At 46.2% G+C, this 27,821-nt stretch overlaps 1 protein-coding gene across 1 annotated transcript in view; it reads right to left on the reverse strand.

Moving 5' to 3' along the window:
- The window catches only part of LOC116358992 (protein phosphatase 1 regulatory subunit 29-like), a 257,303-nt gene that overhangs the window by 153,658 nt on the left and 75,824 nt on the right, over window positions 1-27,821 (reverse strand). Inside the window, exon 2 of the mRNA XM_031811568.1 lies at window positions 16,081-16,411. The gene's annotated coding sequence lies outside the window, so the exon portion shown is untranslated. The remainder of the gene's footprint in view (window positions 1-16,080; window positions 16,412-27,821) is intronic.

Raw genomic sequence — 27,821 nt, forward strand, 5'->3', positions numbered from 1 at the left:
GCTGTTTCTCTCTCTCACTCTGTGTGTGGCTGTTTCTCTCTCTCTGTGTGTGGCTGTTTCTCTCTCTCTGTATGTGGCTGTTTCTCTCTCTCTGTGTGTGGCTGTTTCTCTCTCTCTCTCTCTGTGTGGCTGTTTCTCTCTCTCTCTCTGTGTGTGTGGCTGTGTCTCTCTCTCTCTCTGTGTGTGGCTGTTTCTCTCTCGCTCTCTGTGTGTGGCTGTTTCTCTCTCTCTCTCTCTCTCTCTCTCTGTGTGGCTGTGTCTCTCTCTGTGTGTTTGGCTGTTTCTCTCTCACTCTCTCTCTGTGTGTGGCTGTTTCTCTCTCTGTGTGTTTGGCTGTGTCTCTCTCACTCTCTCTCTGTGTGTGTGGCTGTGTCTCTCTCTGTGTGTTTGGCTGTTTCTCTCTCACTCTCTCTCTGTGTGTGTGGCTGTTTCTCTCTGTGTGCGGCTGTGTCTCTCTCTCTGTGTGTGGCTGTGTCTCTCTCTCTGTGTGTGGCTGTGTCTCTCTCTCTGTGTGTGGCTGTGTCTCTCTCTCTGTGTGTGGCTGTGTCTCTCTCTCTGTGTGTGGCTGTTTCTCTCTCTCTCTGTGTGTGGCTGTGTCTCTCTCTCTCTGTGTGTGGCTGTTTCTCTCTCTCTCTCTGTGTGTGTGGCTGTGTCTCTCTCTCTGTGTGGCTGTGTCTCTCTCTCTGTGTGGCTGTGTCTCTCGCTCTGTGTGTGGCTGTGTCTCTCTCTCTCTCTGTGTGGCTGTGTCTCTCTCTCTCTCTGTGTGTGTGGCTGTTTCTCTCTCTGTGTGTGTGTGGCTGTTTCTCTCTCTCTCTCTCTGTGTGTGGCTGTTTCTCTCTCTCTCTCTCTGTGTGTGGCTGTTTCTCTCTCTCTCTGTGTGTGTGGCTGTTTCTCTCTCTCTCTCTCTCTGTGTGTGTGGCTGTTTCTCTCTCTCTCTGTGTGTGGCTGTTTCTCTCTCTCTCTGTGTGTGGCTGTGTCTCTCTCTCTGTGTGTGTGGCTGTTTCTCTCTCTCTCTGTGTGTGGCTGTTTCTCTCTCTCTGTGTGTGTGGCTGTTTCTCTCTCTCTGTGTGTGTGGCTGTTTCTCTCTCTCTGTGTGTGTGTCTGTTTCTCTCTCTCTCTGTGTGTGGCTGTTTCTCTCTCTCTGTGTGTGTGGCTGTTTCTCTCTCTCTCTCTCTCTCTCTCTCTCTCTCTCTCTGTGTGTGGCTGTTTCTCTCTCTCTCTGTGTGTGGCTGTTTCTCTCTCTCTCTCTGTGTGTGGCTGTTTCTCTCTCTCTCTCTGTGTGTGGCTGTTTCTCTCTCTCTGTGTGTGTGGCTGTTTCTCTCTCTCATCTCTATCATGTCTATCATGTCTATATATTTTATTTAAGCGGGATATGACTAGTTCCCTAATAGCCTCTGAAATGGGGCCGGTAGAACAGCTGAAATCAGAGGAGGCTGCTGAGGGGAGGACATCTCATAATTACGTCTGGAATGGAGTGAATGGAAAAGTATCCAACAGATGAACACTGTGTGTGTCTGATACTATTCCATTCACTCTACTCCAGCCATTATTATGCCCTGTCCTCCCCTCAGCAGCCTCCTCTGGCTGAAACAGATATGGATTTAACAGAAAGAAAACTACTGAATTTATTTCTTACAGTACCTATATCAAATAGACAGAGAAAGAGAGAGAGTGAGAGAATGAGAGAGCGAGAGAGTGAGAGAGCGAGACAGTAATAGAGCGAGAGAGTAAGAGAGCGAGAGAGCGAGAGAGCGAGAGAGCGAGAGAGCGAGAGAACGAGAGAGCGAGAGAGCGAGAGAGCGAGAGAGCGAGAGAACGAGAGAGCGAGAGAACGAGAGAACGAGAGAGCGAGAGAGCGAGAGAGCGAGAGAACGAGAGAACGAGAGAGCGAGAGAGCGAGAGAGCGAGAGAACGAGAGAGCGAGAGAGTGAGAGAGCGAGAGAGTGATTGTTGATGAAGCGGGAACTTCTAACTGTTAGAGACGGTACACACAGACATACCAGGGCTCTTGAAACAGATAGACATGTCCAGCATTTGATCCAACCACACTTAACTGCCAACCCAATTTACTGAAGAGCACATCATCTCTCCCTCCATCCCTTAATATCGGTCTGTCTTTATGACTGTTTATACCGTGGCATTGTTGAATACTCGTTTCTGATTGGCTTGAAGGGCATTCTAGAGTGTGCATTATTCCCCTATAACACACAGTATATCAGCATGGTAGTATGTCATGGCTTTAGTTCATTCTTACATGTTCTATGTTTGAGCTGCTTTTAAAAGCAAAAGTCAGATTGAAAACATTATTGGCAATGTTGAACTCAATATTAATAAGTACAGTGAAATGCCTTTCTTGTAAACTCACAACCCAACAACGCAATATTCAATAACAATTTATCACTAGAAAAAATATAAAAAAATGAGAATAAGAAATATGAAATACATAACAATGTAAGTATATTATATACAGGAAATACTGAAAGAGTCAATTCCAGTAGCATATTATAATGTACAGGGATACTGGATCTATAGAGTTAGATATGTATAGGGGTAAACATACTATATACAGGGTCAGTACCATATTATAATGTACAGGGATACTGGATCTATAGAGGGAGATATGTATAGGGGTAAGGATACTATATACAGGGTCAGTACCATATTATAATGTACAGGGATACTGGATCTATAGAGGTAGATATGTATAGGGGTAAACATACTATATACAGGGTCAGTACCATATTATAATGTACAGGGATACTGGATCTATAGAGGTAGATATGTATAGGGGTAAACATACTATATACAGGGTCAGTACCATATTATAATGTACAGGGATACTGGATCTATAGCGGTAGATATGTATAGGGGTAAACATACTATATACAGGGTCAGTACCATATTATAATGTACAGGGATACTGGATCTATAGAGGTAGATATGTATAGGGGTAAACATACTATATACAGGGTCAGTACCATATTATAATGTACAGGGATACTGGATCTATAGAGGTAGATATGTAGAGGGGTAAACATACTATATACAGGGTCAGTACCATATTATAATGTACAGGGATGGAGGTAGATATGTATAGGGGACAGGGATACAACAGGGTAGAAGATAAACAGAGTAGCAGAAGTGTGTGTGTGTGTGAGTGGGTGGGCGTGTGTGTAGAGCCAGTAGAAATGTGTGTCGATAATATGTGTTAGTGAGCAAATGATGAAGTCGGTGTGTGTGTGTTGGAGTGACAGTGTGTGAGTGTGTGGGGCCCTGTGAGTGTGTGGGGCCCTGTGAGTGTGTGGGGCCCTGTGAGTGTGTGGGGCCCTGCGAGTGTGTGGGGCCCTGCGAGTGTGTGGGGCCCTGTGAGTGTGTGGGGCCCTGTGAGTGTGTGGGGCCCTGTGAGTGTGTGGGGCCCTGCGAGTGTGTGGGGCCCTGTGAGTGTGTGGGGCCCTGCGAGTGTGTGGGGCCCTGTGAGTGTGTGGGGCCCTGTGAGTGTGTGGGGCCCTGTGAGTGTGTAGGACCCTGTGAGTGTGTGGGGCCCTGTGAGTGTGTGGGGCCCTGTGAGTGTGTGGGGCCCTGTGAGTGTGTGGGGCCCTGTGAGTGTGCATATAGATCGTGCAAATACTGAAATAAAAGGTCAATAATGACACAAGGTCAACTGGGTCCGTGTAGCTGTTAGCTATTTATCAGTCGTATTGCCTGGGGACAGAAGCTGTTCAAGAGCCTGTTGGTGTCAGACTTGATGCACCGGTACCTCTTCCCATGCAGCAGCATAGAAAATAGTCTATGGCTTGGATGGTTGGGGTCTTTGACGATTTACCCAGCCTTCTTTTCACACCGCCTGATATAGAGGTCCTGGACGGACAGGGAGCTCGGCACCAGTAATGTACTGTCCGCACCACCCTCTAGGACTGATGGTTGGGTTAGTAAACTAGCAAGTCTGTTTGTTTTGGTTACCAAGGCATTTGCTCCTGTATCTAGGTAACTTGCTAGCTACTTCAGTGGATGTTGAACACATTTCTAGTGAGAAATATGTTACATTCTAGCCTTGGTATGAAAGGGATAATCAACTCTCTCTCTCTCTCTCTCTCTCTCTCTCTCTCTCTCTCTCTCTCTCTCTCTCTCTCTAAAACTGTTTCTCACTTCCTCCTCTTCTTTTCTTAGTTTTATTACCCCCCTAGTCTTTCACTCTGTCTATGTCCCTTTCTTTCCCCCTCCCTCCTCCCCCCTCCCTCCTCCCTCCTCCTCCCTCCCTTCTTCTCTCCCCCTAACAGATGAGATCCCTCCCTCCTCCCGCTAACAGATGAGTTCCCTCCCTCCATTATACCTTCTTCTCTCCCCCTAACAGATGAGATCCCTTCTTCTCTCCCCCTAACAGATGAGTTCCCTCCCTCCATTACACCTTCTTCTCTCACCCTAACAGATAAGTCCCCTCCCTCCATTACACCTTCTTCTCTCCCCCTAACAGATGAGTTCCCTCCCTCCATTACACCTTCTTCTCTCCCCCTACCAGATGAGTCCCCCCCCCCTCCTTCCCCTACCAGATGAGTCCCCTCCCTCCTTCCCCTACCAGATGAGTCCCCTCCCTCCTCCCCCTACCAGATGAGTCCCCTCCCTCCTCCTCCTACCAGATGAGTCCCCCCCCTCCTTCCCCTACCAGATGAGTCCCCTCCCTCCTTCCCCTAACAGATGAGTCCCCTCCCTCCTTCCCCTAACAGATGAGTCCCCTCCCTCCTTCCCCTAACAGATGAGTCCCCTCCCTCCTTCCCCTAACAGATGAGTCCCCTCCCTCCTTCCCCTAACAGATGAGTCCCCTCCCTCCTTCCCCTAACAGATGAGTCCCCTCCCTCCTCCCCCTAACAGATGAGTTCCCCCCCTCCTCCCCTAACAGATGAGTCCCCTCCCTCCTTCCCCTAACAGATGAGTCCCCTCCCTCCTCCCCCTAACAGATGAGTCCCCTCCCTCCTTCCCCTAACAGATGAGTCCCCTCCCTCCTTCCCCTAACAGATGAGTTCCCTCCCTCCATTATACCTTCTTCTCTCCCCCTAACAGATGAGATCCCTTCTTCTCTCCCCCTAACATATGAGTTCCCTCCCTCCATTACACCTTCTTCTCTCACCCTAACAGATAAGTCCCCTCCCTCCATTACACCTTCTTCTCTCCCCCTAACAGATGAGTTCCCTCCCTCCATTACACCTTCTTCTCTCCCCCTAACAGATGAGTTCCCTCCCTCCATTACACCTTCTTCTCTCCCCCTACCAGATGAGTCCCCCCCCTCCTTCCCCTACCAGATGAGTCCCCTCCCTCCTCCCCCTACCAGATGAGTCCCCTCCCTCCTTCCCCTAACAGATGAGTCCCCTCCCTCCTTCCCCTAACAGATGAGTCCCCCCCCTCCTCCCCCTACCAGATGAGTCCCATCCCTCCTTCCCCTAACAGATGAGTCCCCTCCCTCCTCCTCCTACCAATCTTCCCCTGCTAACAGATTTTTCTTTCATTCACACAGTCATCAAAGACATATAAACATGGCAGCACCAGCTGTCTAATTGTTCAATAGAAGAAAACGCCTCAATTGAAGTGATTCTCCAGTGTTTTCATTGAGACATAACGCCACAGTCATGACTCCAAAACGTCATTTTGGCATTTGTTATTGCGTTTTTGAGGGAGGGGGAGGAGGAGCAATGGATGTGGGACTCTGTTTTTTAATACATAGATGAGAAAATACTCCCCCCCCCCCCCCCGCCACACACACACACACACACACACACCCACACACACATATGCAAGTGTCACAACAAGTGACAAATACTCTTATCACCTCATTAACATCATTAAGGCCTGGAGGAGTGTGTTATTATTATTTATTTATTTATTAATTAATCACCACAGTCATCTTCAGAAAGTGACAGAGAGAGAAGATAAGAGGGCGGGAAGGAGAGGGGGGGGGTGAGAGGGAGGGAAGGAGGGGGGGGAGGTGAGAGGGAGGGAAGGAGAGGGGGGAGGTGAGAGGGAGGGAAGGAGAGGGGGGGGGGGTAAGAGGGAGGGAAGGAGGGGGGGTGAGAGGGAGGAAGGAGGGGGGAGGTGAGAGGGAGGGAAGGAGAGGGGGGGGGTAAGAGGGAGGGAAGGAGGGGGGTGAGAGGGAGGGAAGGAGAGGGGGGAGGTGAGAGGGAGGGAAGGAGAGGGGGGGGGTAAGAGGGAGGGAAGGAGGGGGGGTGAGAGGGAGGGAAGGAGGGGGGAGGTGAGAGGGAGGGAAGGAGAGGGGGGGGAGAGGGAGGGAAGGAGAGGGGGGGGAGAGGGAGGGAAGGAGAGGGGGGGGGAGAACAGTACATAGGACTGTGTGGTAAAATGGACAAATCCAGAACAGGATTATATATGTACAGATGTTTATATATGCAGTATTATATAGAGCCATTACTGCGTGGAACTCCCTTCCATCTCATATTGCTCAAATGAAGAGCAAACGTTTAAAAAACAGATCAACATCTCATGGCACAACACCTCTCCCATATTTGACCTAGATAGAGTGTGAATGTATTGATGTGAAGGCTACATGTGCCTTTTAAATGGATGTAGTTCTGTCCTTGAGCTGTTCCTGTCTATTAATATGCTGTATTACATTTGAAGTCGGAAGTTTATATACACACAGTTCATTTTTCCAAAAATTGTTTCACTTATAATTCAATGTATCACAATTCCAGTGGGTCAAAAGTTTACATACACTAAGTTGACTGTGCCTTTAAACAGCTTGGAAAATTCCAGAAAATGATGTCATGGCTTTAGAAGCTTCTGATATTCTAATTTACATAATTTGAGTCAATTGGAGTTGTACCTGTGGATGTATTTCAAGGCCTACCTTCAAACTCAGTGCCTCTTCGCTTGACATCATGGAAAAATCCAAAGAAATCAGCCAAGACCTCCACAAGTCTGGTTAATCCTTGGGAGCAATTTCCAAACGGCTGAAGATACCACGTTCATCTGTACAAACAATAGTACACAAGTATAAACACCATGGGACCACACAGCCGTCATACCGTTCAGGAAGGAGACGCGTTCTGTCTCCTAGAGATGAACGTACTTTGGTGCGAAAAGTGCAAATCAATCCCAGAACAGCAGCAAAGGAGCTTGTGAAGATGCTGGAGGAAACAGGTACAAAGTAAAGAAGCCACTGCTCCAAAACCGCCATAAAAAAGCCAGACTACGGTTTGCAGCTGCACATGGGGACAAAGATCTTACTTTTTGGAGAAATGTCCTCTGGTCTGATGAAACAAAAACTGCTTGGCCATAATGACCATCGTTATGTTTGGAGGAAAAAGGGGGAGGCTTGCAAGCCGAAGAACACCATCCCATCTGTGAAGCACGGGGGTGGCAGCATCATCTTGTGCGGGTGCTTTGCTGCAGGAGAGACTGGCGCACTTCACAAAATAGATGGCGGCATGAGGGAGGAAAATTATGTGGGTATATTGAAGCAACATCTCAAGAGATCAGTCAGGAAGTTAAAGCTTGGTCGCAAGTGGGTCTTCCAAATGGACAATGACCCCAAGCATACTTACAAAGTTGTGGCAAAGGACAACAAAGTCAAGATATTGGAGTGGCTATCACAAAGCCCTGACCTCAATCCTATAGAACATGTATGGGCAGAACTAAAAAAGTGTGTGCGAGCAAGGAGGCCTACAAACCTGACTCAGTTACACCAGCTCTGTCAGGAGGAATGGGCCAAAATTCACCCAACTTATTGTGGGAAGCTTGTGTAAGGCTACCCGAAACATTTGACCCAAGTTAAACAATTTAAAGGCAATGCTACCAAATAGTAATTGAGTGTATGTAAACTTCTGACCCACTGGGAATATGATGAAAGAAATTAAAGCTGAAACAAATCATTCTCTCTACTATTATTCTGACATTTCACATTCTTAAAATAAAGTGGTGATCCTAACTGACCTAAAACAGGGACTTTTTGCTTGGATTAAATGTCAGAAATTGTGTAATAGATTTGAAATGTATTTGGCGAAGGTAAACTTCCGACTTCAACGGTATGTCATGTTTCCTGTTTTGTGTTGGACCCCAGGAAGAGTAGCTGCTGCTTTCACAACAGCTAATGGAGATCCTAATAAAATTCCAAAATACCAAAAAAGTGTTACTTCCTGTCTGGATGTAATGCTTCGAAACAAACCGTACCCCTGTGATACAGCGTTACGTCCTGATTGTTTGTAGAATGGACATGGTGCTAGGAGAAAACTGTACCCATCAGATACTGTGTCACTTCCTGATGATTTGTAGAATGGACATGGTGCTATAAGAAAACTGTACCCCTCAGATACTGTGTCACTTCCTGATTATTTGTAGAATGGACATGGTGCTAGGAGAAAACTGTACCCCTCAGATACTGTGTCACTTCCTGATTATTTGTAGAATGGACATGGTGCTATAAGAAAACTGTACCCCCAAGATACTGTTACTTCCTGATGATTTGTAGAATGGACATGGTGCTATAAGAACACTGTACCCCCAAGATACTGTTACTTCCTGATGATTTGTAGAATGGGCAGGAAAAGCAGTACCAGTGTTGGGCTGACCCACCACAGACTCTGACATTACACTGGTCTAGTCTGGGGAAGGAGGGAGAACATTTGAAAAGAGAGTGATGATAGAGGGTGGGAGAGAGTGAAGATAGAGGGTGGAAGAGTGAAGATAGAGGGTGGAAGAGTGAAGATAGAGAGAGTGAAGATAGAGGGTGGGAGAGAGTGACGATAGAGGGTGGGAGAGAGTGAAGATAGAGGGTGGGAGAGAGTGAAGATAGAGGGTGGGAGAGAGTGAAGATAGAGGGTGGGAGAGAGTGAAGATAGAGGGTGGGAGAGAGTGAAGATAGAGGGTGGGAGAGAGTGAAGATAGAGGGTGGGAGAGAGTGAAGATAGAGGGTGGGAGAGAGTGAAAATAGAGGGTGGGAGAGAGTGAAGATGGAGGGTGGGAGAGAGTGAAGATGGAGGGTGGGAGAGAGTGAAGATAGAGGGTGGGAGACAGTGAAAATAGAGGGTGGAGAGAGTGAAGATAGAGGGTGGAGAGAGTGAAAATAGAGGGTGGAGAGAGTGAAAATAGAGGGTGGGAGAGAGTGAAGAGGGTGGGAGAGAGTGAAGATAGAGGGTGGAGAGAGTGAAAATAGAGGGTGGGAGAGAGTGAAGATAGAGGGTGGGAGAGAGTGAAGATAGAGGGTGGGAGAGAGTGAAGATAGAGGGTGGGAGAGAGTGAAGATAGAGGGTGGGAGAGAGTGAAGATAGAGGGTGGGAGAGAGTGAAGATAGAGGGTGGGAGAGAGTGAAAATAGAGGGTGGGAGAGAGTGAAAATAGAGGGTGGGAGAGAGTGAAGATGGAGGGTGGGAGAGAGTGAAGATGGAGGGTGGGAGAGAGTGAAGATAGAGGGTGGGAGACAGTGAAAATAGAGGGTGGAGAGAGTGAAGATAGAGGGTGGAGAGAGTGAAAATAGAGGGTGGAGAGAGTGAAAATAGAGGGTGGGAGAGAGTGAAGAGGGTGGGAGAGAGTGAAGATAGAGGGTGGAGAGAGTGAAAATAGAGGGTGGGAGAGAGTGAAGATAGAGGGTGGAGAGAGTGAAAATAGAGGGTGGGAGAGAGTGAAGATAGAGGGTGGGAGAGAGTGAAGATAGAGGGTGGGAGAGAGTGAAGGAACAGGGCGAGTGGATAGAGTAAGGGAGGGGAGACTGAAACAGGAAGTGAGAGAGAAAGGACAAAACAAATAAGTGGTGAAAGAGAAGTCAGAGGGCTAGTGGAGGGTAGAGAGCCTGTAGCTGGAGCCTTGCTTGTTTACTTAGACTCCAGGGCCTCTGGTCTGTAATGAACCATACAGAACACAGCCATTTAGTTTAGACACACACACAGAGAGAGAGAGAGAGAGAACATAGAGAGTTTGTTAGTTTGTTTGCTCACTGTTTCCCAAACTCTGATTTGGAAGCCAGTAATGAAACACAGCATTACAGCTAGTTCCTTTAAGGCTTCAGATACAGGGGTGGAATAGAGAGGGAGATCCCTCAAGTCTTTCTCTCCATCTGCCTCTTTATATTTCCCTCCCTCTTTCTCTCTCTGCCTTTATATTTCACTCACTCTCTCTCTGCCTCTATTTCCCTCCCTCTTTCTCTCTCTCTGCCTCTATATTTCCATCTGTCTTTCTCTCTCTTCCTCTACATTTCCCTCCCTCTTTCTCTCTCTGCCTCTACATTTCCCTCCCTCTTTCTGTCTTTGTCTCTATATTTCCCTCCCTCTTTCTGTCTCTCTGCCTCTATATTTCCCTCCCTCTTTCTGTCTCTCTGCCTCTATATTTCCCTCCCTCTTTCTCTCTCTGACTTATATTTCTCTCTCTTTCTGTCCCTCTGCCTCTTTATTTCACAGTCTTTCTCTCTGTCCTTTCCACTATTCTACTTCCTGTCTCTCTTGTCCTCTCCGTTTACCTCTTCTCTTCTTTCTCTCCTTTCCACTATTCTACTTCCTGTCTCTCTTGTCCTCTCCGTCTACCTCTTCTCTTCTTTCTCTCCTTTCCACTATTCTGCTTCCTGTCTCTCTTGTCCTCTCAGTCTACCTCTTCTCTTCTTTCTCTCCTTTCCACTATTCTACTTCCTATCTCTCTTCTCCTCTCCGTCTACCTCTTTTCTTCTCTCTGTCCTTTCCACTATTCTACTTCCTATCTCTCTTGTCCTCTCCGTCTACCTCTTCTCTTCTCTCTGTCCTTTCCACTATTCTACTTCCTATCTCTCTTGTCCTCTCCGTCTACCTCTCCTCTTCGCTCTGTCCTTTCCACTATTCTGCTTCCTATCTCTCTTGTCCTCTCTGTCTACCTCTCCTCTTCGCTCTGTCCTTTCTACTATTCTGCTTCCTATCTCTCTTGTCCTCTCTGACTACCTCTCCTCTTCTCTCTGTCCTTTCCACTATTCTACTTCCTATCTCTCTTGTCCTCTCTGTCTACCTCTCCTCTTCTCTCTGTCCTTTCCACTATTCTACTTTCTTCCAACTCATTAGATCTTTCTTATTTTCCTCTCTTATCCCTCCATCTCCCTTGCGACTGAAATAAACCCTCAATAAAAGATGAGGAAGGCTCATCTGCCTCGCTGGCGGTGGTATTCCTACAGGATTCAATCATCACCTCGCTAATGAGATTAGCATGGCTCATTCATGGCTAATGCTTACTGAGCCAGGATCGTCACTCATCTTCCCACAGTAGCTCAGCACAGAGGGGAGAGGAACTGAGGGCTGCCCAGGTCGGGGTACCCAATGTCGGCTTGCCAATCCAGGAAAGCCTCCTGCCTGGACCTCCATGGGAAGGGAAGTGAGAGTTACCTAGCTTGAGGTTCCTGAAAACCTCCTGTTTCAATCTGGTCATCATACTAAGAATGGAATAGCAGGAGTCAAAGGGGGAGTGAAGAACCCTATGGGGGGAGCGAGAGAGAGAGAGAGAGAGAGAGAGGAGAGACAGAGACAGAGGAGAGAGAGGAGAGCGAGCGTGCGAGAGAGAGAGAGAGAGGCCTGCCCACCCGGTAGGTAGCTTGGCAGTGTTTCTCACAACATTTGGAGAGGCACAGTAGTACCTGGCAAACACCTGGGGAGAAGGGAGGGAGAGATGAAAGAAGGGATTACGGATACCTGGGGTCTGTTGGGGGACTGCCCAGTGGAATGCACAAACACGCCATCACACACACATTATCTCTCACACAAACACATTGTAATACACATACAAACAGACTCTCTCTCTCTCTCTCTCCCTTTCTTACACAAACACAAATCTCACAGTAGTATCTCACCATTGTGTAGTTAGTATCTACCTCTTCACATCACTACATTACTCTAGCATGGCCACTAGCTGTATGAGGAGAGCATCACTACATTACTCTACCATGACCACTAGCTGTGTGAGGAGAGCATCACTACATTACTCTAGCATGGTCACCAGCTATGTGAGAGAGCATCACTACATTACTCTAGCATGGTCACCAGCTGTGTGAGAGAGCATCACTACATTACTATAGCATGGTCAGCAGCTGTGTGAGAGAGCATCACTACATTACTCTAGCATGGCCACTAGCTGTGTGAGGAGAGCATCACTACATTACTCTACCATGACCACTAGCTGTGTGAGGAGAGCATCACTCCATTACTCTAGCATGGACACCAGCTGTGTGAGAGAGCATCACTACATTACTCTAGCATGGCCACTAGCTGTGTGAGGAGAGCATCACTACATTACTCTACCATGACCACTAGCTGTGTGAGGAGAGCATCACTACATTACTCTACCATGACCACTAGCTGTGTGAGGAGAGCATCACTCCATTACTCTAGCATGGACACCAGCTGTGTGAGAGAGCATCACTCCATTACTCTAGCATGGCCACTAGCTGTGTGAGAGAGCATCACTACATTACTCTAGCATGGTCACCAGCTGTGTGAAAGAGCATCACTACATTACTCTAGCATGGCCACTAGCGGTGTGAGAGAGCATCACTACATTACTCTAGCATGGTCACCAGCTGTGTGAGAGAGCATCACTGCATTACTCTAGCATGGTCACCAGCGGTGTGAGAGAGCATCACTACATTACTCTAGCATGGTCACCAGCTGTGTGAGAGAGCATCACTACATTACTCTAGCATGGCCACTAGCTGTGTGAGAGAGCATCACTACATTACTCTAGCATGGCCACTAGCTGTGTGAGAGAGCATCACTACATTACTCTAGCATGGTCACCAGCTGTGTGAGAGAGCATCACTACATTACTCTAGCATGGTCACCAGCTGTGTGAGAGAGCATCACTACATTACTCTAGCATGGCCACTAGCTGTGTGAGAGAGCATCACTACATTACTCTAGCATGGTCACCAGCTGTGTGAGGAGAACATCACTACATTACTCTAGCATGGTCACCAGCTGTGTGAGAGAGCATCACTCCATTACTCTAGCATGGCCACCAGCTGTGTGAGGAGAGCATCACTCCATTACTCTAGCATGGTCACCAGCTGTGTGAGAGAGCATCACTCCATTACTCTAGCATGGCCACTAGCTGTGTGAGAGAGCATCACTCCATTACTCTAGCATGGCCACTAGCTGTGTGAGAGAGCATCACTACATTACTCTAGCATGGTCACCAGCTGTGTGAGAGAGCATCACTCCATTACTCTAGCATGGTCACCAGCTGTGTGAGAGAGCATCACTCCATTACTCTAGCATGGTCACCAGCTGTGTGAGAGAGCATCACTCCATTACTCTAGCATGGCCACTAGCTGTGTGAGGAGAGCATCACTCCATTACTCTAGCATGGTCACCAGCTGTGTGAGAGAGCATCACTCCATTACTCTAGCATGGTCACCAGCTGTGTGAGGGGAGCATCACTCCATTACTCTAGCATGGCCACTAGCTGTGTGAGGAGAGCATCACTCCATTACTCTAGCATGGCCACTAGCTGTGTGAGGAGAGCATCACTCCATTACTCTAGCATGGTCACTAGCTTTGTGAGAGCGCATCACTCCATTACTCTATCATGGCCACTAGCTGTGTGAGAGAGCATCACTCCATTACTCTAGCATGGCCACTAGCTGTGTGAGAGAGCATCACTCCATTACTCTAGCATGGCCACTAGCTGTGTGAGAGAGCATCACTCCATTACTCTAGCATGGTCACCAGCTATGTGAGAGAGCATCACTCCATTACTCTAGCATGGCCACTAGCTGTGTGAGAGAGCATCACTCCATTACTCTAGCATGGCCACTAGCTGTGTGAGAGAGCATCACTCCATTACTCTAGCATGGTCACCAGCTGTGTGAGAGAGCATCACTCCATTACTCTAGCATGGCCACCAGCTGTGTGAGAGAGGTGGACAGAGATTGGAGTGCCCTTATCACATTCTTATGTCAGCCACCGTCCGAGAGATGCAGAGCAACAACCTGAATATGAAACACACTTATCGACCAACTCCAGAGGGACACACATCACAGTGACCGTGTAGGAAGAAGCTGTCACTCTGACAATCTGATGGATTTGAATGGGGGAGAACGACAGTGGAGCAGCGAGAGGTAAAGTCCAACACACACACACACACTCACACACACACACACACTCACACACACCACCATGCTACCCCATACAGACAAAACTCTCCCTCTCTCCCACACACACACACACACACACACACACACACACTCCCCATGTCCGTAGAAATCTGAACCTGGTCTGTGGTTTCATCTTCTCTTCCTCTGTGTTTTCCTGTTATTCTGTCTCTAGTTGAGATCATTCCTTAAGGGTCTGTCTGCCTGTCTGTCAACAACGAGAAGACTGGCATACTTTATATGTCCTAAATTACACCTTTTTACCTACATAGTGCACTGCTTTTGACCAGGGCCCATAGGAGATATATAGGGGATAGGATGCCATTTAGAACGCTGTCATAGACAGACTGTGTAGAGACAGAGGACTCCATTTAGAACACTGCCATAGACAGACTGTGTAGAGACAGACTCCATTTACAACACTGTCATAGACAGACTGTGTAGAGACAGACTCCGTTTAGAACACTGCCATAGACAGACTGTGTAGAGACAGAGGACTCCATTTAGAACACTACCATAGACAGACTGTGTAGAGACAGAGGACTCCATTTACAACACTGTCATAGACAGACTGTGTAGAGACAGAGGACTCCATTTAGAACGCTGCCATAGACAGACTGTGTAGAGACCAGAGGACTCCGTTTAGAACACTACCATAGACAGACTGTGTAGAGACAGAGGACTCCATTTAGAACGCTGTCATAGACAGACTGTGTAGAGACCAGAGGACTCCGTTTAGAACACTACCATAGACAGACTGTGTAGAGACAGAGGACTCCATTTAGAACACTGTCATAGACAGACTGTGTAGAGACCAGAGGACTCCATTTAGAACACTGCCATAGACAGACTGTGTAGAGACAGACTCCATTTAGAACGCTGCCATAGACAGACTGTGTAGAGACAGAGGACTCTATTTAGAACACTGCCATAGACAGACTGTGTAGAGACCAGAGGACTCCGTTTAGAACACTGTCATAGACAGACTGTGTAGAGACAGACTCCATTTAGAACACTGCCATAGACAGACTGTGTAGAGACAGAGGACTCCGTTTAGAACACTACCATAGACAGACTGTGTAGAGACCAGAGGACTCAATGTTCAGACACAGCAGCTCTGAAGAAAGTAGTTGCTCAAAAGTTAAACGTGTCAAACTTTAAGTTTGTCTCCCTGAACTAGTTGTTCAAGGACACCATTTTGATTGGACTGCATGAGAAGAGCTGAGAGACTTTTTACCAGTCCGACTGTGTCTTTCGCACTCTTTCTTTCTCTCTTTCACACTCTTTCTTTCTCTCTTTCACACTCTTTCTTTCTCTCTTTCACACTCTTTCTTTCTCTCTTTCACACTCTTTCTTTCTCTCTTTCACACTCTTTCTTTCTCTCTTTCGCTCTCTGTTTTCCCAGAAAGAACTTGGCAATTTCCCCTTGTTGACACCACCTGTTGCAGTGGCCAGTTGGACTTGAACCGTGTATTGTGTTTTGTATTATATTATGTTTGTGATACGTGGTTGGGATACGACTGTGTTATGTGGTTGTCTCACCCTGCTATCTTAACAACAAGCTATGCTGTGTTTTGGTATATTGCACTTGTGGTTTCATGAAAATTAAATAATAGTAGTAATTTAATTTGAATTTGGCGCTCTGCAATTCAGCGGATGTTGACGAAAATGATCCCACTAACAGGATGGGTGCACCTAGAAGTTATTAAGATGAATGCACTCGCTGTGGCTCGCTCTGGATGGGAGCGTCTACTGAATGGATCAATTGTAATATGTACAGTCAGGTCCATAAATATTTGGACATTGACCAAGTTCTTATCATTCTGGCTCGGTACGCCAACACAATGGATTTGGAAAGGAAACAATCAAGATGAGCTGAAAGTGCAGACTTTCAGCTTTAATTAGAGGGTTTTTACATCCAAATCAGGTGAATTATACCACTTTTTATAAGTGGTGCCCCCCCCCCCATGCTACGGGCTCACTCACCTCTTCTTCTCTTCTCCTGATGCTTCTCTGACTTCTCTGACACAGTCTACTAGAAGAATCTAGAGATCCAGGTGGCGATAGAGATGAAGATAGGAAGAGAGAGGCTTCTCCTCAGGTTGTCTGTTGTTAGTCCCCCTGTTTCAGTCACTGGTGCCTGGGTAGGTGTGTGGCTTAGTCTAAAAGTCTGGGTGCTGGAGCCAGTTGTGGTCCTCGGTTGTCCTCGGTGGTCCTTCCCTCCAAGGTCCACTCTTAGTCCAGAGTAGACTGGGTATGACCGTCAGTCCATCACCATAGAAACACTGGTCCGGTAATCCACTAAGTCGACAAGTAGCTATGGAGAGAGAAAGAGAGAGAACATGATATTTTAACTTTATATTCAGCTAGTCAAACAGCCAGCTTAAAGGACGACTGCCCTTCCTGATTTGGCCTCATTTTAGATTTGGTTCATTAAGAAATGGTAGCGGCCATGACTGAATTCAAATGTGAGTTGGTTTCGTTGTGTGGTTTGATGTGGGGGTCTTGTGTGTGTGTGAGAAGAGTTAGCCAAATTATTTTTGCCAATTAGCTTCAGCCAGCTGGTGTGCTACCGTGGAAAATGTGGTTTCACTTTGGATAGCCTAGCTCCTGGGTTAGTTAGGGACCATCAATAAATTATACAAAGTAAATGAAATAACATGTCCATCCTGCACAACTCTTTGTTTTCTCATTAAATGCTTTGTATATTAATTTCTACAATTTATAGTTGTTTTGACGTTTTAAAGTCACTGAAATTTGGAGCTATTGGAGTTTTAACATATTGTCCAATGTACATTGTGTAATTTACAGATGGTCCCTAACTAGCCCCACAGGGATATCCAAAGTCAACACATATTAACCACAGGAATTACTTTCAGGTTGCATGCAGCTTCACTCTGAATTGATGATGACTTGTTTGCTGCCAGCTGTAGGCATGTGGGCAGGATTGAAACAAACCCAACCTTCATTTACGTTGTGATTCAGTCACGATCTCAAGTCTCAGCTATGAACGAGACTGACTTTATGACCAAATGTATCCTATTTCCACATGTTGCCACTAGAATAAATGTTTCTAACTCATATCGATGCCAGAGGCTGTTTCTAAATAGAAAGTTGGTTTCAGGGGCAATTGCTCTTCAAGGCTTAAAGGGAGAGAGAGATGGAGAGAGAGAGAGATAGAGGGAGGGAGGGGGGGTGTGTGAGAGAGGGAGGGAGAGAGAGGGAGATAGAGGGAGGGAGGGAGGGGGTGTGAGAGAGGGAGAGAGAGAGAGAGAGAGAGAGAGAGAGAGAGAGAGAGAGAGAGAGAGCGAGCGAGAGAGAGAGAGAGAGAGGACCCTGGGGAGAGAGAGCGAGGGAGGAGAAGTTTTACTCTATGTTTAAGCTATAAATTGGCTAGACATGCTAAACGGACTGTGGATACCCTGGCCTGGCCTGCTGGCATAGCAGCTACTCTAATTTCCATCCTGTATTAAATGACATTTACATTTATCCCATCATCCTGTTGATTGGATGTAGCGTTCACATTGCCCAGCCATGTATGCATTGGCCACATCTGCATGTACACTGCCTTCAGAAAGCATTCATACCCCTTGACTTGTTCCACAATGTGTTGTATTACAGACTAAATGGATTACATATATATTTGTCTCACCCATCTAAAAACAACACCCCATAATGACAACGGTGAAAACATGTTTTTAGATTTCTTAGCAAATTTTTAGAAAATTGAAATACATAAATATCTAATGTACATAAGTATTCACACCCCTGAGTCAATACATGTTACAGTCATATTTGGCAGCAATTACAGCTGTGAGGCTTTCTGGGAAAGTCTCTAAGATTTACATGCCTGCATTATATTATTTTTAAATTCTTCCAAGTTAGTTGTTGATCATTGCAGCCATTTCCAGTCTTGCCATAGATGTTCAAGTATATTAGGACCACTTTCTATTCCGCAACAAAGCCTCCTTCACTCAAGCCGCCAAGCTTACCCTAGTAAAACTGACTATCCTACCGATCCTCGACTTCGGCGATGTCATCTACAAAATGGCTTCCAACACTCTACTCAGCAAACTGGATGCAGTCTATCACAGTGCCATCCGTTTTGTCACTAAAGCACCTTATACTACCCACCACTGCGACTTGTATGCTCTAGTCGGCTGGCCCTCGCTACATATTCGTCGCCAGACCCACTGGCTCCAGGTCATCTACAAGTCTATGCTAGGTAAAGCTCCGCCTTATCTCAGCTCACTGGTCACGATGGCAACACCCATCCGTAGCACGCGCTCCAGCAGGTGTATCTCACTGATCATCCCTAAAGCCAACACCTCATTTGGCCGCCTTTCGTTCCAGTACTCTGCTGCCTGTGACTGGAACGAATTGCAAAAATCGCTGAAGTTGGAGACTTTTATCTCCCTCACCAACTTCAAACATCAGCTATCTGAGCAGCTAACCGATCGCTGCAGCTGTACATAGTCTATTGGTAAATAGCCCACCCTTTTCACCTACCTCATCCCCGTACTGTTTCTATTTATTTACTTTTCTGCTCTTCTGCACACCAATATCTCTACCTGTACATGACCATCTGATCTTTTATCACTCCAGTGTTAATCTGCAAAATTGTAATTATTTGCCTACCTCCTCATGCCTTTTGCACACATTGTATATAGACCCCCCCTTCGTTTTCTACTGTGTTATTGACTTGTTAATTGTTTACTCCATGTGTAACTCTTTGTTGTATGCTCACACTGCTATGCTTTATCTTGGCCAGGTCGCAGTTGCAAATGAGAACTTGTTCTCAACTAGCCTACCTGGTTAAATAAAGGTGAAATAAAAAAAAATAAAAAAATATTTATGTCAAAACTGTTAACTAGTTTTGTGAGTGTTATATCTGAGTGTTGATTCTAGTGGGGTTAACACCAGTGGATTAACACCAGTGGGATTAGAATTGATGCCACCTGCAGTGAATAAATGAAGTGTTATTTGAATCACAGTGGAATCAACACCACATGGTGTTGTTGTCACTCGACTGTGTTGAGTTCATTTCCTTTAACTCTCTCAGAGTGAAAAAGACATGGGAGAGGACTCGTTATCATATTTCCCAGCATGCTTTGTTGCAGGTTACTTTTTTAGAATAGTTTGTTTTAATATCCACGTTTCTGCACATTGATTGATTGATGTTATACTAACAAACATGCTGAATGGGTGACATATCTGGTGAGTGTGCAGACCATGGAAGAACTGGGACATTTTCAACTTCCAGGAATCGTGTACAGATTGTTGCGACATGGGGCCGTGCATTATCATGCTGAAACATGATGGCGACAGATGAATGGCACGACAATGGGCCTCAGGATCTCATCACGGTGTCTCTGTGCAGTCAAAATGCCATGAATAAAATGCAATTGTGTTCCTTGTCCGTAGCTTATGCCTGCCCCCCCCCCGCCACCATGGGGCACTCTGTTCACAACGTTGACATCAGCAAACCGCTCGCCCACACAATGCCATACATGCTGTCTGCCATCTGCCCGGTACAGTTGAAACCGGGATTCATCTGTGAAGAGCACACTTCTCCAGCATGCCAGTGGCCATCGAAGGTGATCATTTGCCCACTGAAGTCGGTTACGACCCCAAACTGCAGTCACGTCAAGACACTGGTGAGGATGAAAAGCACTCAGATCAGCTTCCCTGAGATGGTTTCTGACAGTTTGTGCAGAAATTCATTGGTTGTGCAAACTCCAAGTTTCATCAGCTGGAGGTCCTGGTCTGGTATGGTTACACATGGTCTGGTATGGTTACACATGGTCTGGGCTGGTATGGTTACACATGGTCTGGTATGGTTACACATGGTCTGGGCTGGTATGGTTACACATGGTCTGGTATGGTTACACATGGTCTGGTATGGTTACACATGGTCTGGTATGGTTACACATGGTCTGGGTTGGTATGGTTACACATGGTCTGGGTTGGTATGGTTACACATGGTCTGGTATGGTTACACATGGTCTGGTATGGTTACACATGGTCTGGTATGGTTACACATGGTCTGGTATGGTTACACATGGTCTGGTATGGTTACACATGGTCTGGGCTGGTATGGTTACACATGGTCTGGGCTGGTATGGTTACACATGGTCTGGGCTGGTATGGGTACACATGGTCTGGTATGGTTACACATGGTCTGGTATGGTTACACATGGTCTGGTATGGTTACACATGGTCTGGGCTGGTATGGTTACACATGGTCTGGGCTGGTATGGTTACACATGGTCTGGGCTGGTATGGGTACACATGGTCTGGTATGGTTACACATGGTCTGGTATGGTTACACATGGTCTGGTATGGTTACACATGGTCTGGTATGGTTACACATGGTCTGGTATGGTTACACATGGTCTGGGCTGGTATGGTTACACATGGTCTGGGCTGGTATGGGTACACATGGTCTGGTATGGTTACACATGGTCTGGTATGGTTACACATGGTCTGGTATGGTTACACATGGTCTGGGCTGGTATGGGTACACATGGTCTGGGCTGGTATGGTTACACATGGTCTGGTGTGGTTACACATGGTCTGGGCTGGTATGGGTACACATGGTCTGGGTTGGTATGGTTACACATGGTATGGGTTGGTATGGTTACACATGGTCTGGGCTGGTATGGGTACACATGGTCTGGGTTGGTATGGTTACACATGGTATGGGTTGGTATGGTTGCACATGGTCTGGGTTGGTATGGTTACACATGGTCTGGGCTGGTATGGTTACACATGGTCTGGGTTGGTATGGTTACACATGGTCTGGGTTGGTATGGTTACACATAGTCTGGGCTGGTATGGGTACACATGGTCTGGGCTGGTATGGTTACACATGGTCTGGGTTGGTATGGTTACACATGGTCTGGGCTGGTATGGTTACACATGGTCTGGGTTGGTATGGTTACACATGGTATGGGTTGGTATGGTTACACATGGTCTGGGTTGGTATGGTTACACATGGTCTGGGTTGGTATGGTTACACATGGTATGGGTTGGTATGGTTACACATGGTCTGGGTTGGTATGGTTACACATGGTCTGGGTTGGTATGGTTACACATGGTCTGGGCTCGAGGCTCTCTGCCAAAATCTCTAAATTGACATTGGATGCAGCTTATGGTAGAGAAATGAACATTCAATTCTCTTGGCAGCAGCTCTGGTTGACATTCTTACAGTCAGCTTGCCGATTTCACGCTCCCTCATCTGTGGCATTGTGCACATTTTAGAGTGGCCTTTTATTGTCCCCAGCACAAGTTGCACCTGTGTAATGATCATGCTGTTTAATCAGCTTCTTGATATGCCACACCTGTGGATGAATTATCTTGGCAAAGGAGAACATCCTCACTAACAAGGATGTAAACAAATGTGTGCAGAACATTTGAGAGACTTAAGCTTTTAGTGTGTATGGAACATTTCTGGGATATTTTATTTCAGCTCACGAAACATGGTACCAGCACTTTACATGTTGCGTTTATGCTTTTTTTATTCAAAGGCTGAAATTGGCGATGAAAGTTACCCTTTAAATGAGCACTTTATTAGAGCTGATGCTGTTAGGGAATGAACACCTGCGCTGTTACAGTAACTCATTTTGGGGTGTTGTTTTAACACTGTAGAGTGTGAAGCCTTATTTGCATATTTTTTTCCCATGGTGCCTTTCAAGTGAATGTTAGAGGTTCCAGTACTACCCATGACTGTGTTTGCTATTGACAGAGGCATAGGTGTTGCAGTCGATGGTGTTCAGTCCTGAATCCTTCACCAAGTGAGTGCCTAGGTGAATATTTAATCATCAAAAATGTAATTATTTATGACAATACATTCATTACTTTTATTTATTTATTTAGATCATAATTCGACAGCCTCATTTTATCTGAACACAGTTGTCTGAAACTCCTGTCAAGTCACATTATGCTGGCTTGCAAAATGACATATACTATAATCGCACCTGATCCCAACACTTTCCCACTAAAGCGTACTTAGCAGAAGTCCACTGGCACGCTCTCATAATAAAATGATGTGCATCGCAAGCAAATACGGCTCTCGACAGTTCGCTCACAGTGATTCTGTGCTAAGTTCCTGACATCTACCGTCAGTTCGAATCCCCCGTGAGGTGCAACATTTTTTGTTGTTAATGTGGACTCACATTTATTGCGGTATTATGTTGGGAAGAAAGGTGCAATCATCACCTTGAAAAGGAAGATTAAGGGCTCAATTCAATCCAACCCACATTGCAGTATTTACACAGTAGCTCTTTTTCCAGTGGTCAAATTAACTCATAGATTGGTCTTCTTGGGTACTGTATTAAAACCTACAACTGCTACCAGGGCGACCCCTCTCAAAAGAGGAGAGGAGAGGAGAGGAGAGGAGAGGAGAGGAGAGGAGAGGAGAGGAGAGGAGAGGAGAGGAGAGGAGAGGAGAGGAGAGGAGAGGAGAGGAGAGGAGAGGAGAGGAGAGGAGAGGAGAGGAGAGGAGAGGAGAGGAGAGGAGAGGAGAGGAGATACACATTTAGGGATTGGAAAGAAGAAGAATAAAATAATAAAAGCGGTAGACTGTGACGGAGGAGGCGGCGGAAAGATGGAAGAACCAGCTGGAGAGGGGACGGAGGAGAGAAAGAACAGAAGGATTTCAGAGAATCACAGTGTGTTAAACACCACAGGTATAGACAATAGTGCATCCCAAATGACACCCTATTCCCTACAGAGTGCACTACTTTTGACCAGATCCCATAAGTTCCAAATCATTTGTCAGCTATGAAAAGATGAGATGAGATGAGATGAAGGAGAAGATGGAACACAGCTAGAGAGGGAATGATTTATTCAGGTAAATGGGAGGAGAGAAGGGGGGTTGAGGGAGAGAGAAAGAGAGAGACGGAGAGAGAGAGAGAGAGAGAGAGAGAGAGAGAGAGAGAGAGAGCGAGAGAGTGAGAGAAGAGAGAGAGTGAGAGAGAGAGAGCGAGAGAGTGAGAGCGAGAGAGTGAGAGAAAGAGAGAGAGAGAGAGAGAGAGAGAGAGAGAGAGAGAGAGAGAGAGCGAGAGAGAGAGAGAGAGAGCTAGAGAAAGAGAGAGAGAGAGAGAGAGAGAGAGAGAGCGAGAGAGCGAGAGAGTGAGAGAAAGAGAAAGAGAGAGAGAGCGAGATGGCTGAGGATAATGAGGGATGCTTTGAGAAGGAAGGGAGCGGCGAGGGGGATAAGAAATGACAGCAGATCTGGGACTAACGAGGGATCAAACGGAGACGGATGGAGGAGAGGAAAGAGGGGAATAATTGAGTGGGTGGCAGTACTGTACATTTACCCTTCCTTACACTGTTACCCCTAGCAACCAACCTCTATATATTCTCTCTCTTTCTCTCCCTCTCTTCTTTATCCCTCCCTTTCTTCTTTATCCCTCCCTCTCTTCTTTATCCCTCCCTCTCTTCTTTATCCCTCCCTCTCTTCTTTATCTCTCCCTCTCTTCTTTATCCCTCCCTCTCTTCTTTATCCCTCCCTCTCTTCTTTATCCCTCCCTCTCTTCTTTATCCTCCCTCTCTTCTTTATCCCTCCCTCTCTTCTTTATCCCTCCCTCTCTTCTTTATCCCTCCCTCTCTTCTTTATCCCTCCCTCTCTTCTTATCCCTCCCTCTCTTCTTTATCTCTCCTCTCTTCTTATCCTCCCTCTCTTCTTTATCCCTCCCTCTCTTCTTTATCCCTCCCTCTTCTTTATCCCTCCCTCTCTTCTTTATCTCTCCCTCTCTTCTTTATCCCTCCCTCTCTTCTTTATCCCTCCCTCTCTTCTTTATCCCTCCCTCTCTTCTTTATCTCTCCCTCTCTTCTTTATCCCTCCCTCTCTTCTTTATCCCTCCCTCTCTTCTTTATCCTCCCTCTCTTCTTTATCCCTCCCTCTCTTCTTTATCCCTCCCTCTCTTCTTTATCCCTCCCTCTCTTCTTTATCCATCCCTCTCTTCTTTATCCCTCCCTCTCTTCTTTATCCCTCCCTCTCTTCTTTATCCCTCCCTCTCTTCTTTATCCCTCCCTCTCTTCTTTATCCATCCCTCTCTTCTTTATCCCTCCCTCTCTTCTTTATCCCTCCCTCTCTTCTTTCATTTCAAACTCCCTCGCCCACCACTCCATGAGTTGTCTTCCATGTTTCTCTCCTTCTAATCTTACCTTCCCATTCTGCGGTCTCTCTTCTCCCCTTCACTATCCCTTATATTATCTCTCTCTCTCTCTCATTTTTGCTGTCACTTTCCTCTGACCGCATCACAACAGGACGCCGCTGTCCCTCCCGTACCCCTTGACAGCACACATACACATATACACACACACACACACACACACACACACACACACACACACACACACACACACACACACACACACACACACACACACACACACACACACACACACACACACACACACACACACACACGATCCAATCATTGCATCCACTGCCACGGCATGTTTAGAGATTCCACTCAAGTGAAAAGGGGAATTGAATGTAAATCATGTAAATAATGAGATCCTATATTGGGAATCATTTGCATTGTATTGATGTATTGGTTGTGTTGGGAATGTGGCTAACGAGGTAGTCTTAGGGGGGGAGGAAATTATCACCGCTTGAAGAAGATGATGCCTGGGAGCTTTATTTATTATAGCCTGTCACAAACTCACACACACACACACACACACACACAGTGTAAACCTTCCATTGGACCCCATCGTCAATACTATCTCTCCTAGGGCGTGTTCCTCTGACCAGGTGTTCTTTTGGTGGGGGTAGATCAGCCTTAGATTGTGGCTTCTATCAATGTAATTGTCTGCATCCTTTCCAATCCCCCGTATATTTTGTGGGGGTAAATATATATATGTATAGTACAAGTCAAAGTTTGGACACACCTACTCATTGCAAGATTTTTCTTTATTTTTAACTTTGAAAGTTTCGTCAAGTGCAGTCGCAAAAACAATCACGCGCTATGATGAAGCTGGCTCTCATGAGGACCGCCACAGGAAAGGAAGACCCAGAGTTACCTCTGCTGTGGAGGATAAGTTCCTTAGAGTTACCAGCATCAGAAATTGCAACCCAAATAAATGCTTCACAGAGTTCAAGTAACAGGCACATCTCAACATCAACTGTTCAAAGGAGACGAGTGAATCAGGCCTTCATGGTCAATTTGCTGCAAAGAAACCACTACTAAAGGACGCCAATAATAAGAAGAGACTTTCTTGGGTCAAGAAACACGACCAATGGACATTAGACTGGTGGAAATATGTCCTTTGGTCTGATGAGTAAAAATTTTTGATTTTAGGTTCCAACTGCCGTGTTTTTTTGAGACGCAGAGTAGGTGAAAGGATGAACTCGGCATGTGTAGTTCCCACCGTGAAGCATGGAGGAGGAGGTGTAATGTTGTGGGGGTGCTTTGTTGGTGACACTATTTAGAATTCAAGGCACGCTTAACTAGCATGGCTACCACAGCATTCTGCAGTGATACGCCATCCCATCTAGGACAATGACCCAACACACCTTCAGGCTGTGTAAGGGCTATTTGACCAAGAAGGAGAGTGAAGGAGTGCTGCATCAGATGACCTGGCCTCCACAATCACCCGACCTCAACTCAATTGAGATGGTTTGGGATGAGTTGGAAAAAGCAGCCAATAAGTGATCAGCATATGTGGGAACTCCTTCAAGACTGTTGGATAAGCATTTCAGGGTGAAGCTGGTTGAGAGAATGCCAAGAGTGTGTTAAGTTGTCATCAAGGTAAAGGGTGGCTACTTTAAAGAATCTAAAATATTAAATATATTTGTATTTGATTTGTTTCACACTTTTTTGGTTACTACATGATTCCATATGTGTTATTTCATAGTTCTGATGTCTTCACTATTATTAGAAAATAGTAAAAATACAGAAACACCCTTGACTGAGGTGGTGTTTCCAAACCTTTTACTGGTACTGTATATATTATTTTCAATATATATATATAGTTTTCCTTAAATATATTTCCCTTCTTCATTATTTTCCCCTAACCCTTCCCTAATTGGAGTAAACTAATGGACAACAACACTTCTACTTGTAGCTTATAAATACTATATACATTTTACAGACACCTATTTTACATGAGTTATATTATTTACCTCCCATCTATCTCTGAAAAACATCCAGTTGTGATTTCTACTTGCCATATATTTTTCAACTGTGCTGAAAGTTCTGAACCTGTCTATTCTCATAGTTTTTACAGAGAGTGAATTAAAGATACACATTTTTGCTCAGAAAATGTTTATATTATTGATTGATTGACCATGACTTCTCAAATCACCCAGTAGTGCTATCTGCAGGGTTAGCTCCAGGTAAATGTTGCAATTCTTCAGCCATTCCTGAACCTGCGACCAAAAACAAGCTACATATGTATACTGCAAGAATTTTGTATAACAATTTACAGTCCTTTTTAAGTATCGATGTGCCATAGAATCGGTACATCGAAAATCGCATGCCAGATCTTACAACACATGGATATGTATATTCGGTATCAGCTAACCAATTCATATGTTATAGCAATCTGGTGCCCGACGGCACAGTTGATAATGTGGCACGCAACCAATGGTTGATGCATGCAACGTCTGAGCAGGGGAATATGACCATATACTAACCCTAGATAATGACATCAGATACAATGTCACTGGGCAATTATCGTGATGTCATAATTAGTGGAGAGTTGTTGACATTGATTGATGATGAGGCAGTGAAACAGGCCTGAGGCCCATCCCATGGGAAGGAAAGGGGGAATATGAAGGGCAAGGGAGGAACAGACAGACAGTTAGCCTTAGGTGTCTGTCTGACTGTCTGCTGACTGACTGATCTATTAGGAGTCATCAGGCAGGGAGCGAGAGGGTGCTCCCAATAATATCTCCATTCTCCTGAAGTGTGCACTCGTTCACTACTTCCCACGAATCTAAAAGCATTGGATTGGGCTAGAGGTAGTTTCTAATAACAGTAATGTCCTTTCAGCACGTGCCCTCCATCCTGTCCTCCCTCTCCGTTCTCTCCTTTTCCCACCCCTTTAGCACGTGCCCTCCATCCTGTCCTCCCTCTCTGTTCTCTCCTTTTCCCACCCCTTCAGCACGTGCCCTCCATCCTGTCCTCCCTCTCTGTTCTCTCCTTTTCCCACCCCTTTAGCACGTGCCCTCCATCCTGTCCTCCCTCTCCGTTCTCTCCTTTTCCCACCCCTTTAGCACGTGCCCTCCATCCTGTCCTCCCTCTCTGTTCTCTCCTTTTCCCACCCCTTTAGCACGTGCCCTCCATCCTGGCCTCCCTCTCTGTTCTCTCCTTTTCCCACCCTTTAGCACGTGCCCTCCATCCTGTCCTCCCTCTCTGTTCTCTCCTTTTCCCACCCTTTAGCATGTGCCCTCCATCCTGTCCTCCCTCTCTGTTCTCTCCTTTTCCCACCCCTTTAGCACGTGCCCTCCATCCTGTCCTCCCTCTCTGTTCTCTCCTTTTCCCACCCCTTTCAGCACGTGCCCTTCATCCTGTCCTCCCTTTCTGTTCTCTCCTTTCCCACCCCTTTAGCACGTGCCCTCCATCCTGTCCTCCCTCTCTGTTCTCTCCTTTTCCCACCCCTTTAGCACGTGCCCTCCATCCTGTCCTCCCTCTCTGTTCTCTCCTTTTCCCACCCCTTTAGCACGTGCCCTCCATCCTGGCCTCCCTCTCTGTTCTCTCCTTTTCCCA

This window comes from Oncorhynchus kisutch, unplaced genomic scaffold, assembly GCF_002021735.2.
Source record: "Oncorhynchus kisutch isolate 150728-3 unplaced genomic scaffold, Okis_V2 Okis01b-Okis20b_hom, whole genome shotgun sequence".
Taxonomy (NCBI): Eukaryota; Metazoa; Chordata; class Actinopteri; order Salmoniformes; family Salmonidae; genus Oncorhynchus; species Oncorhynchus kisutch.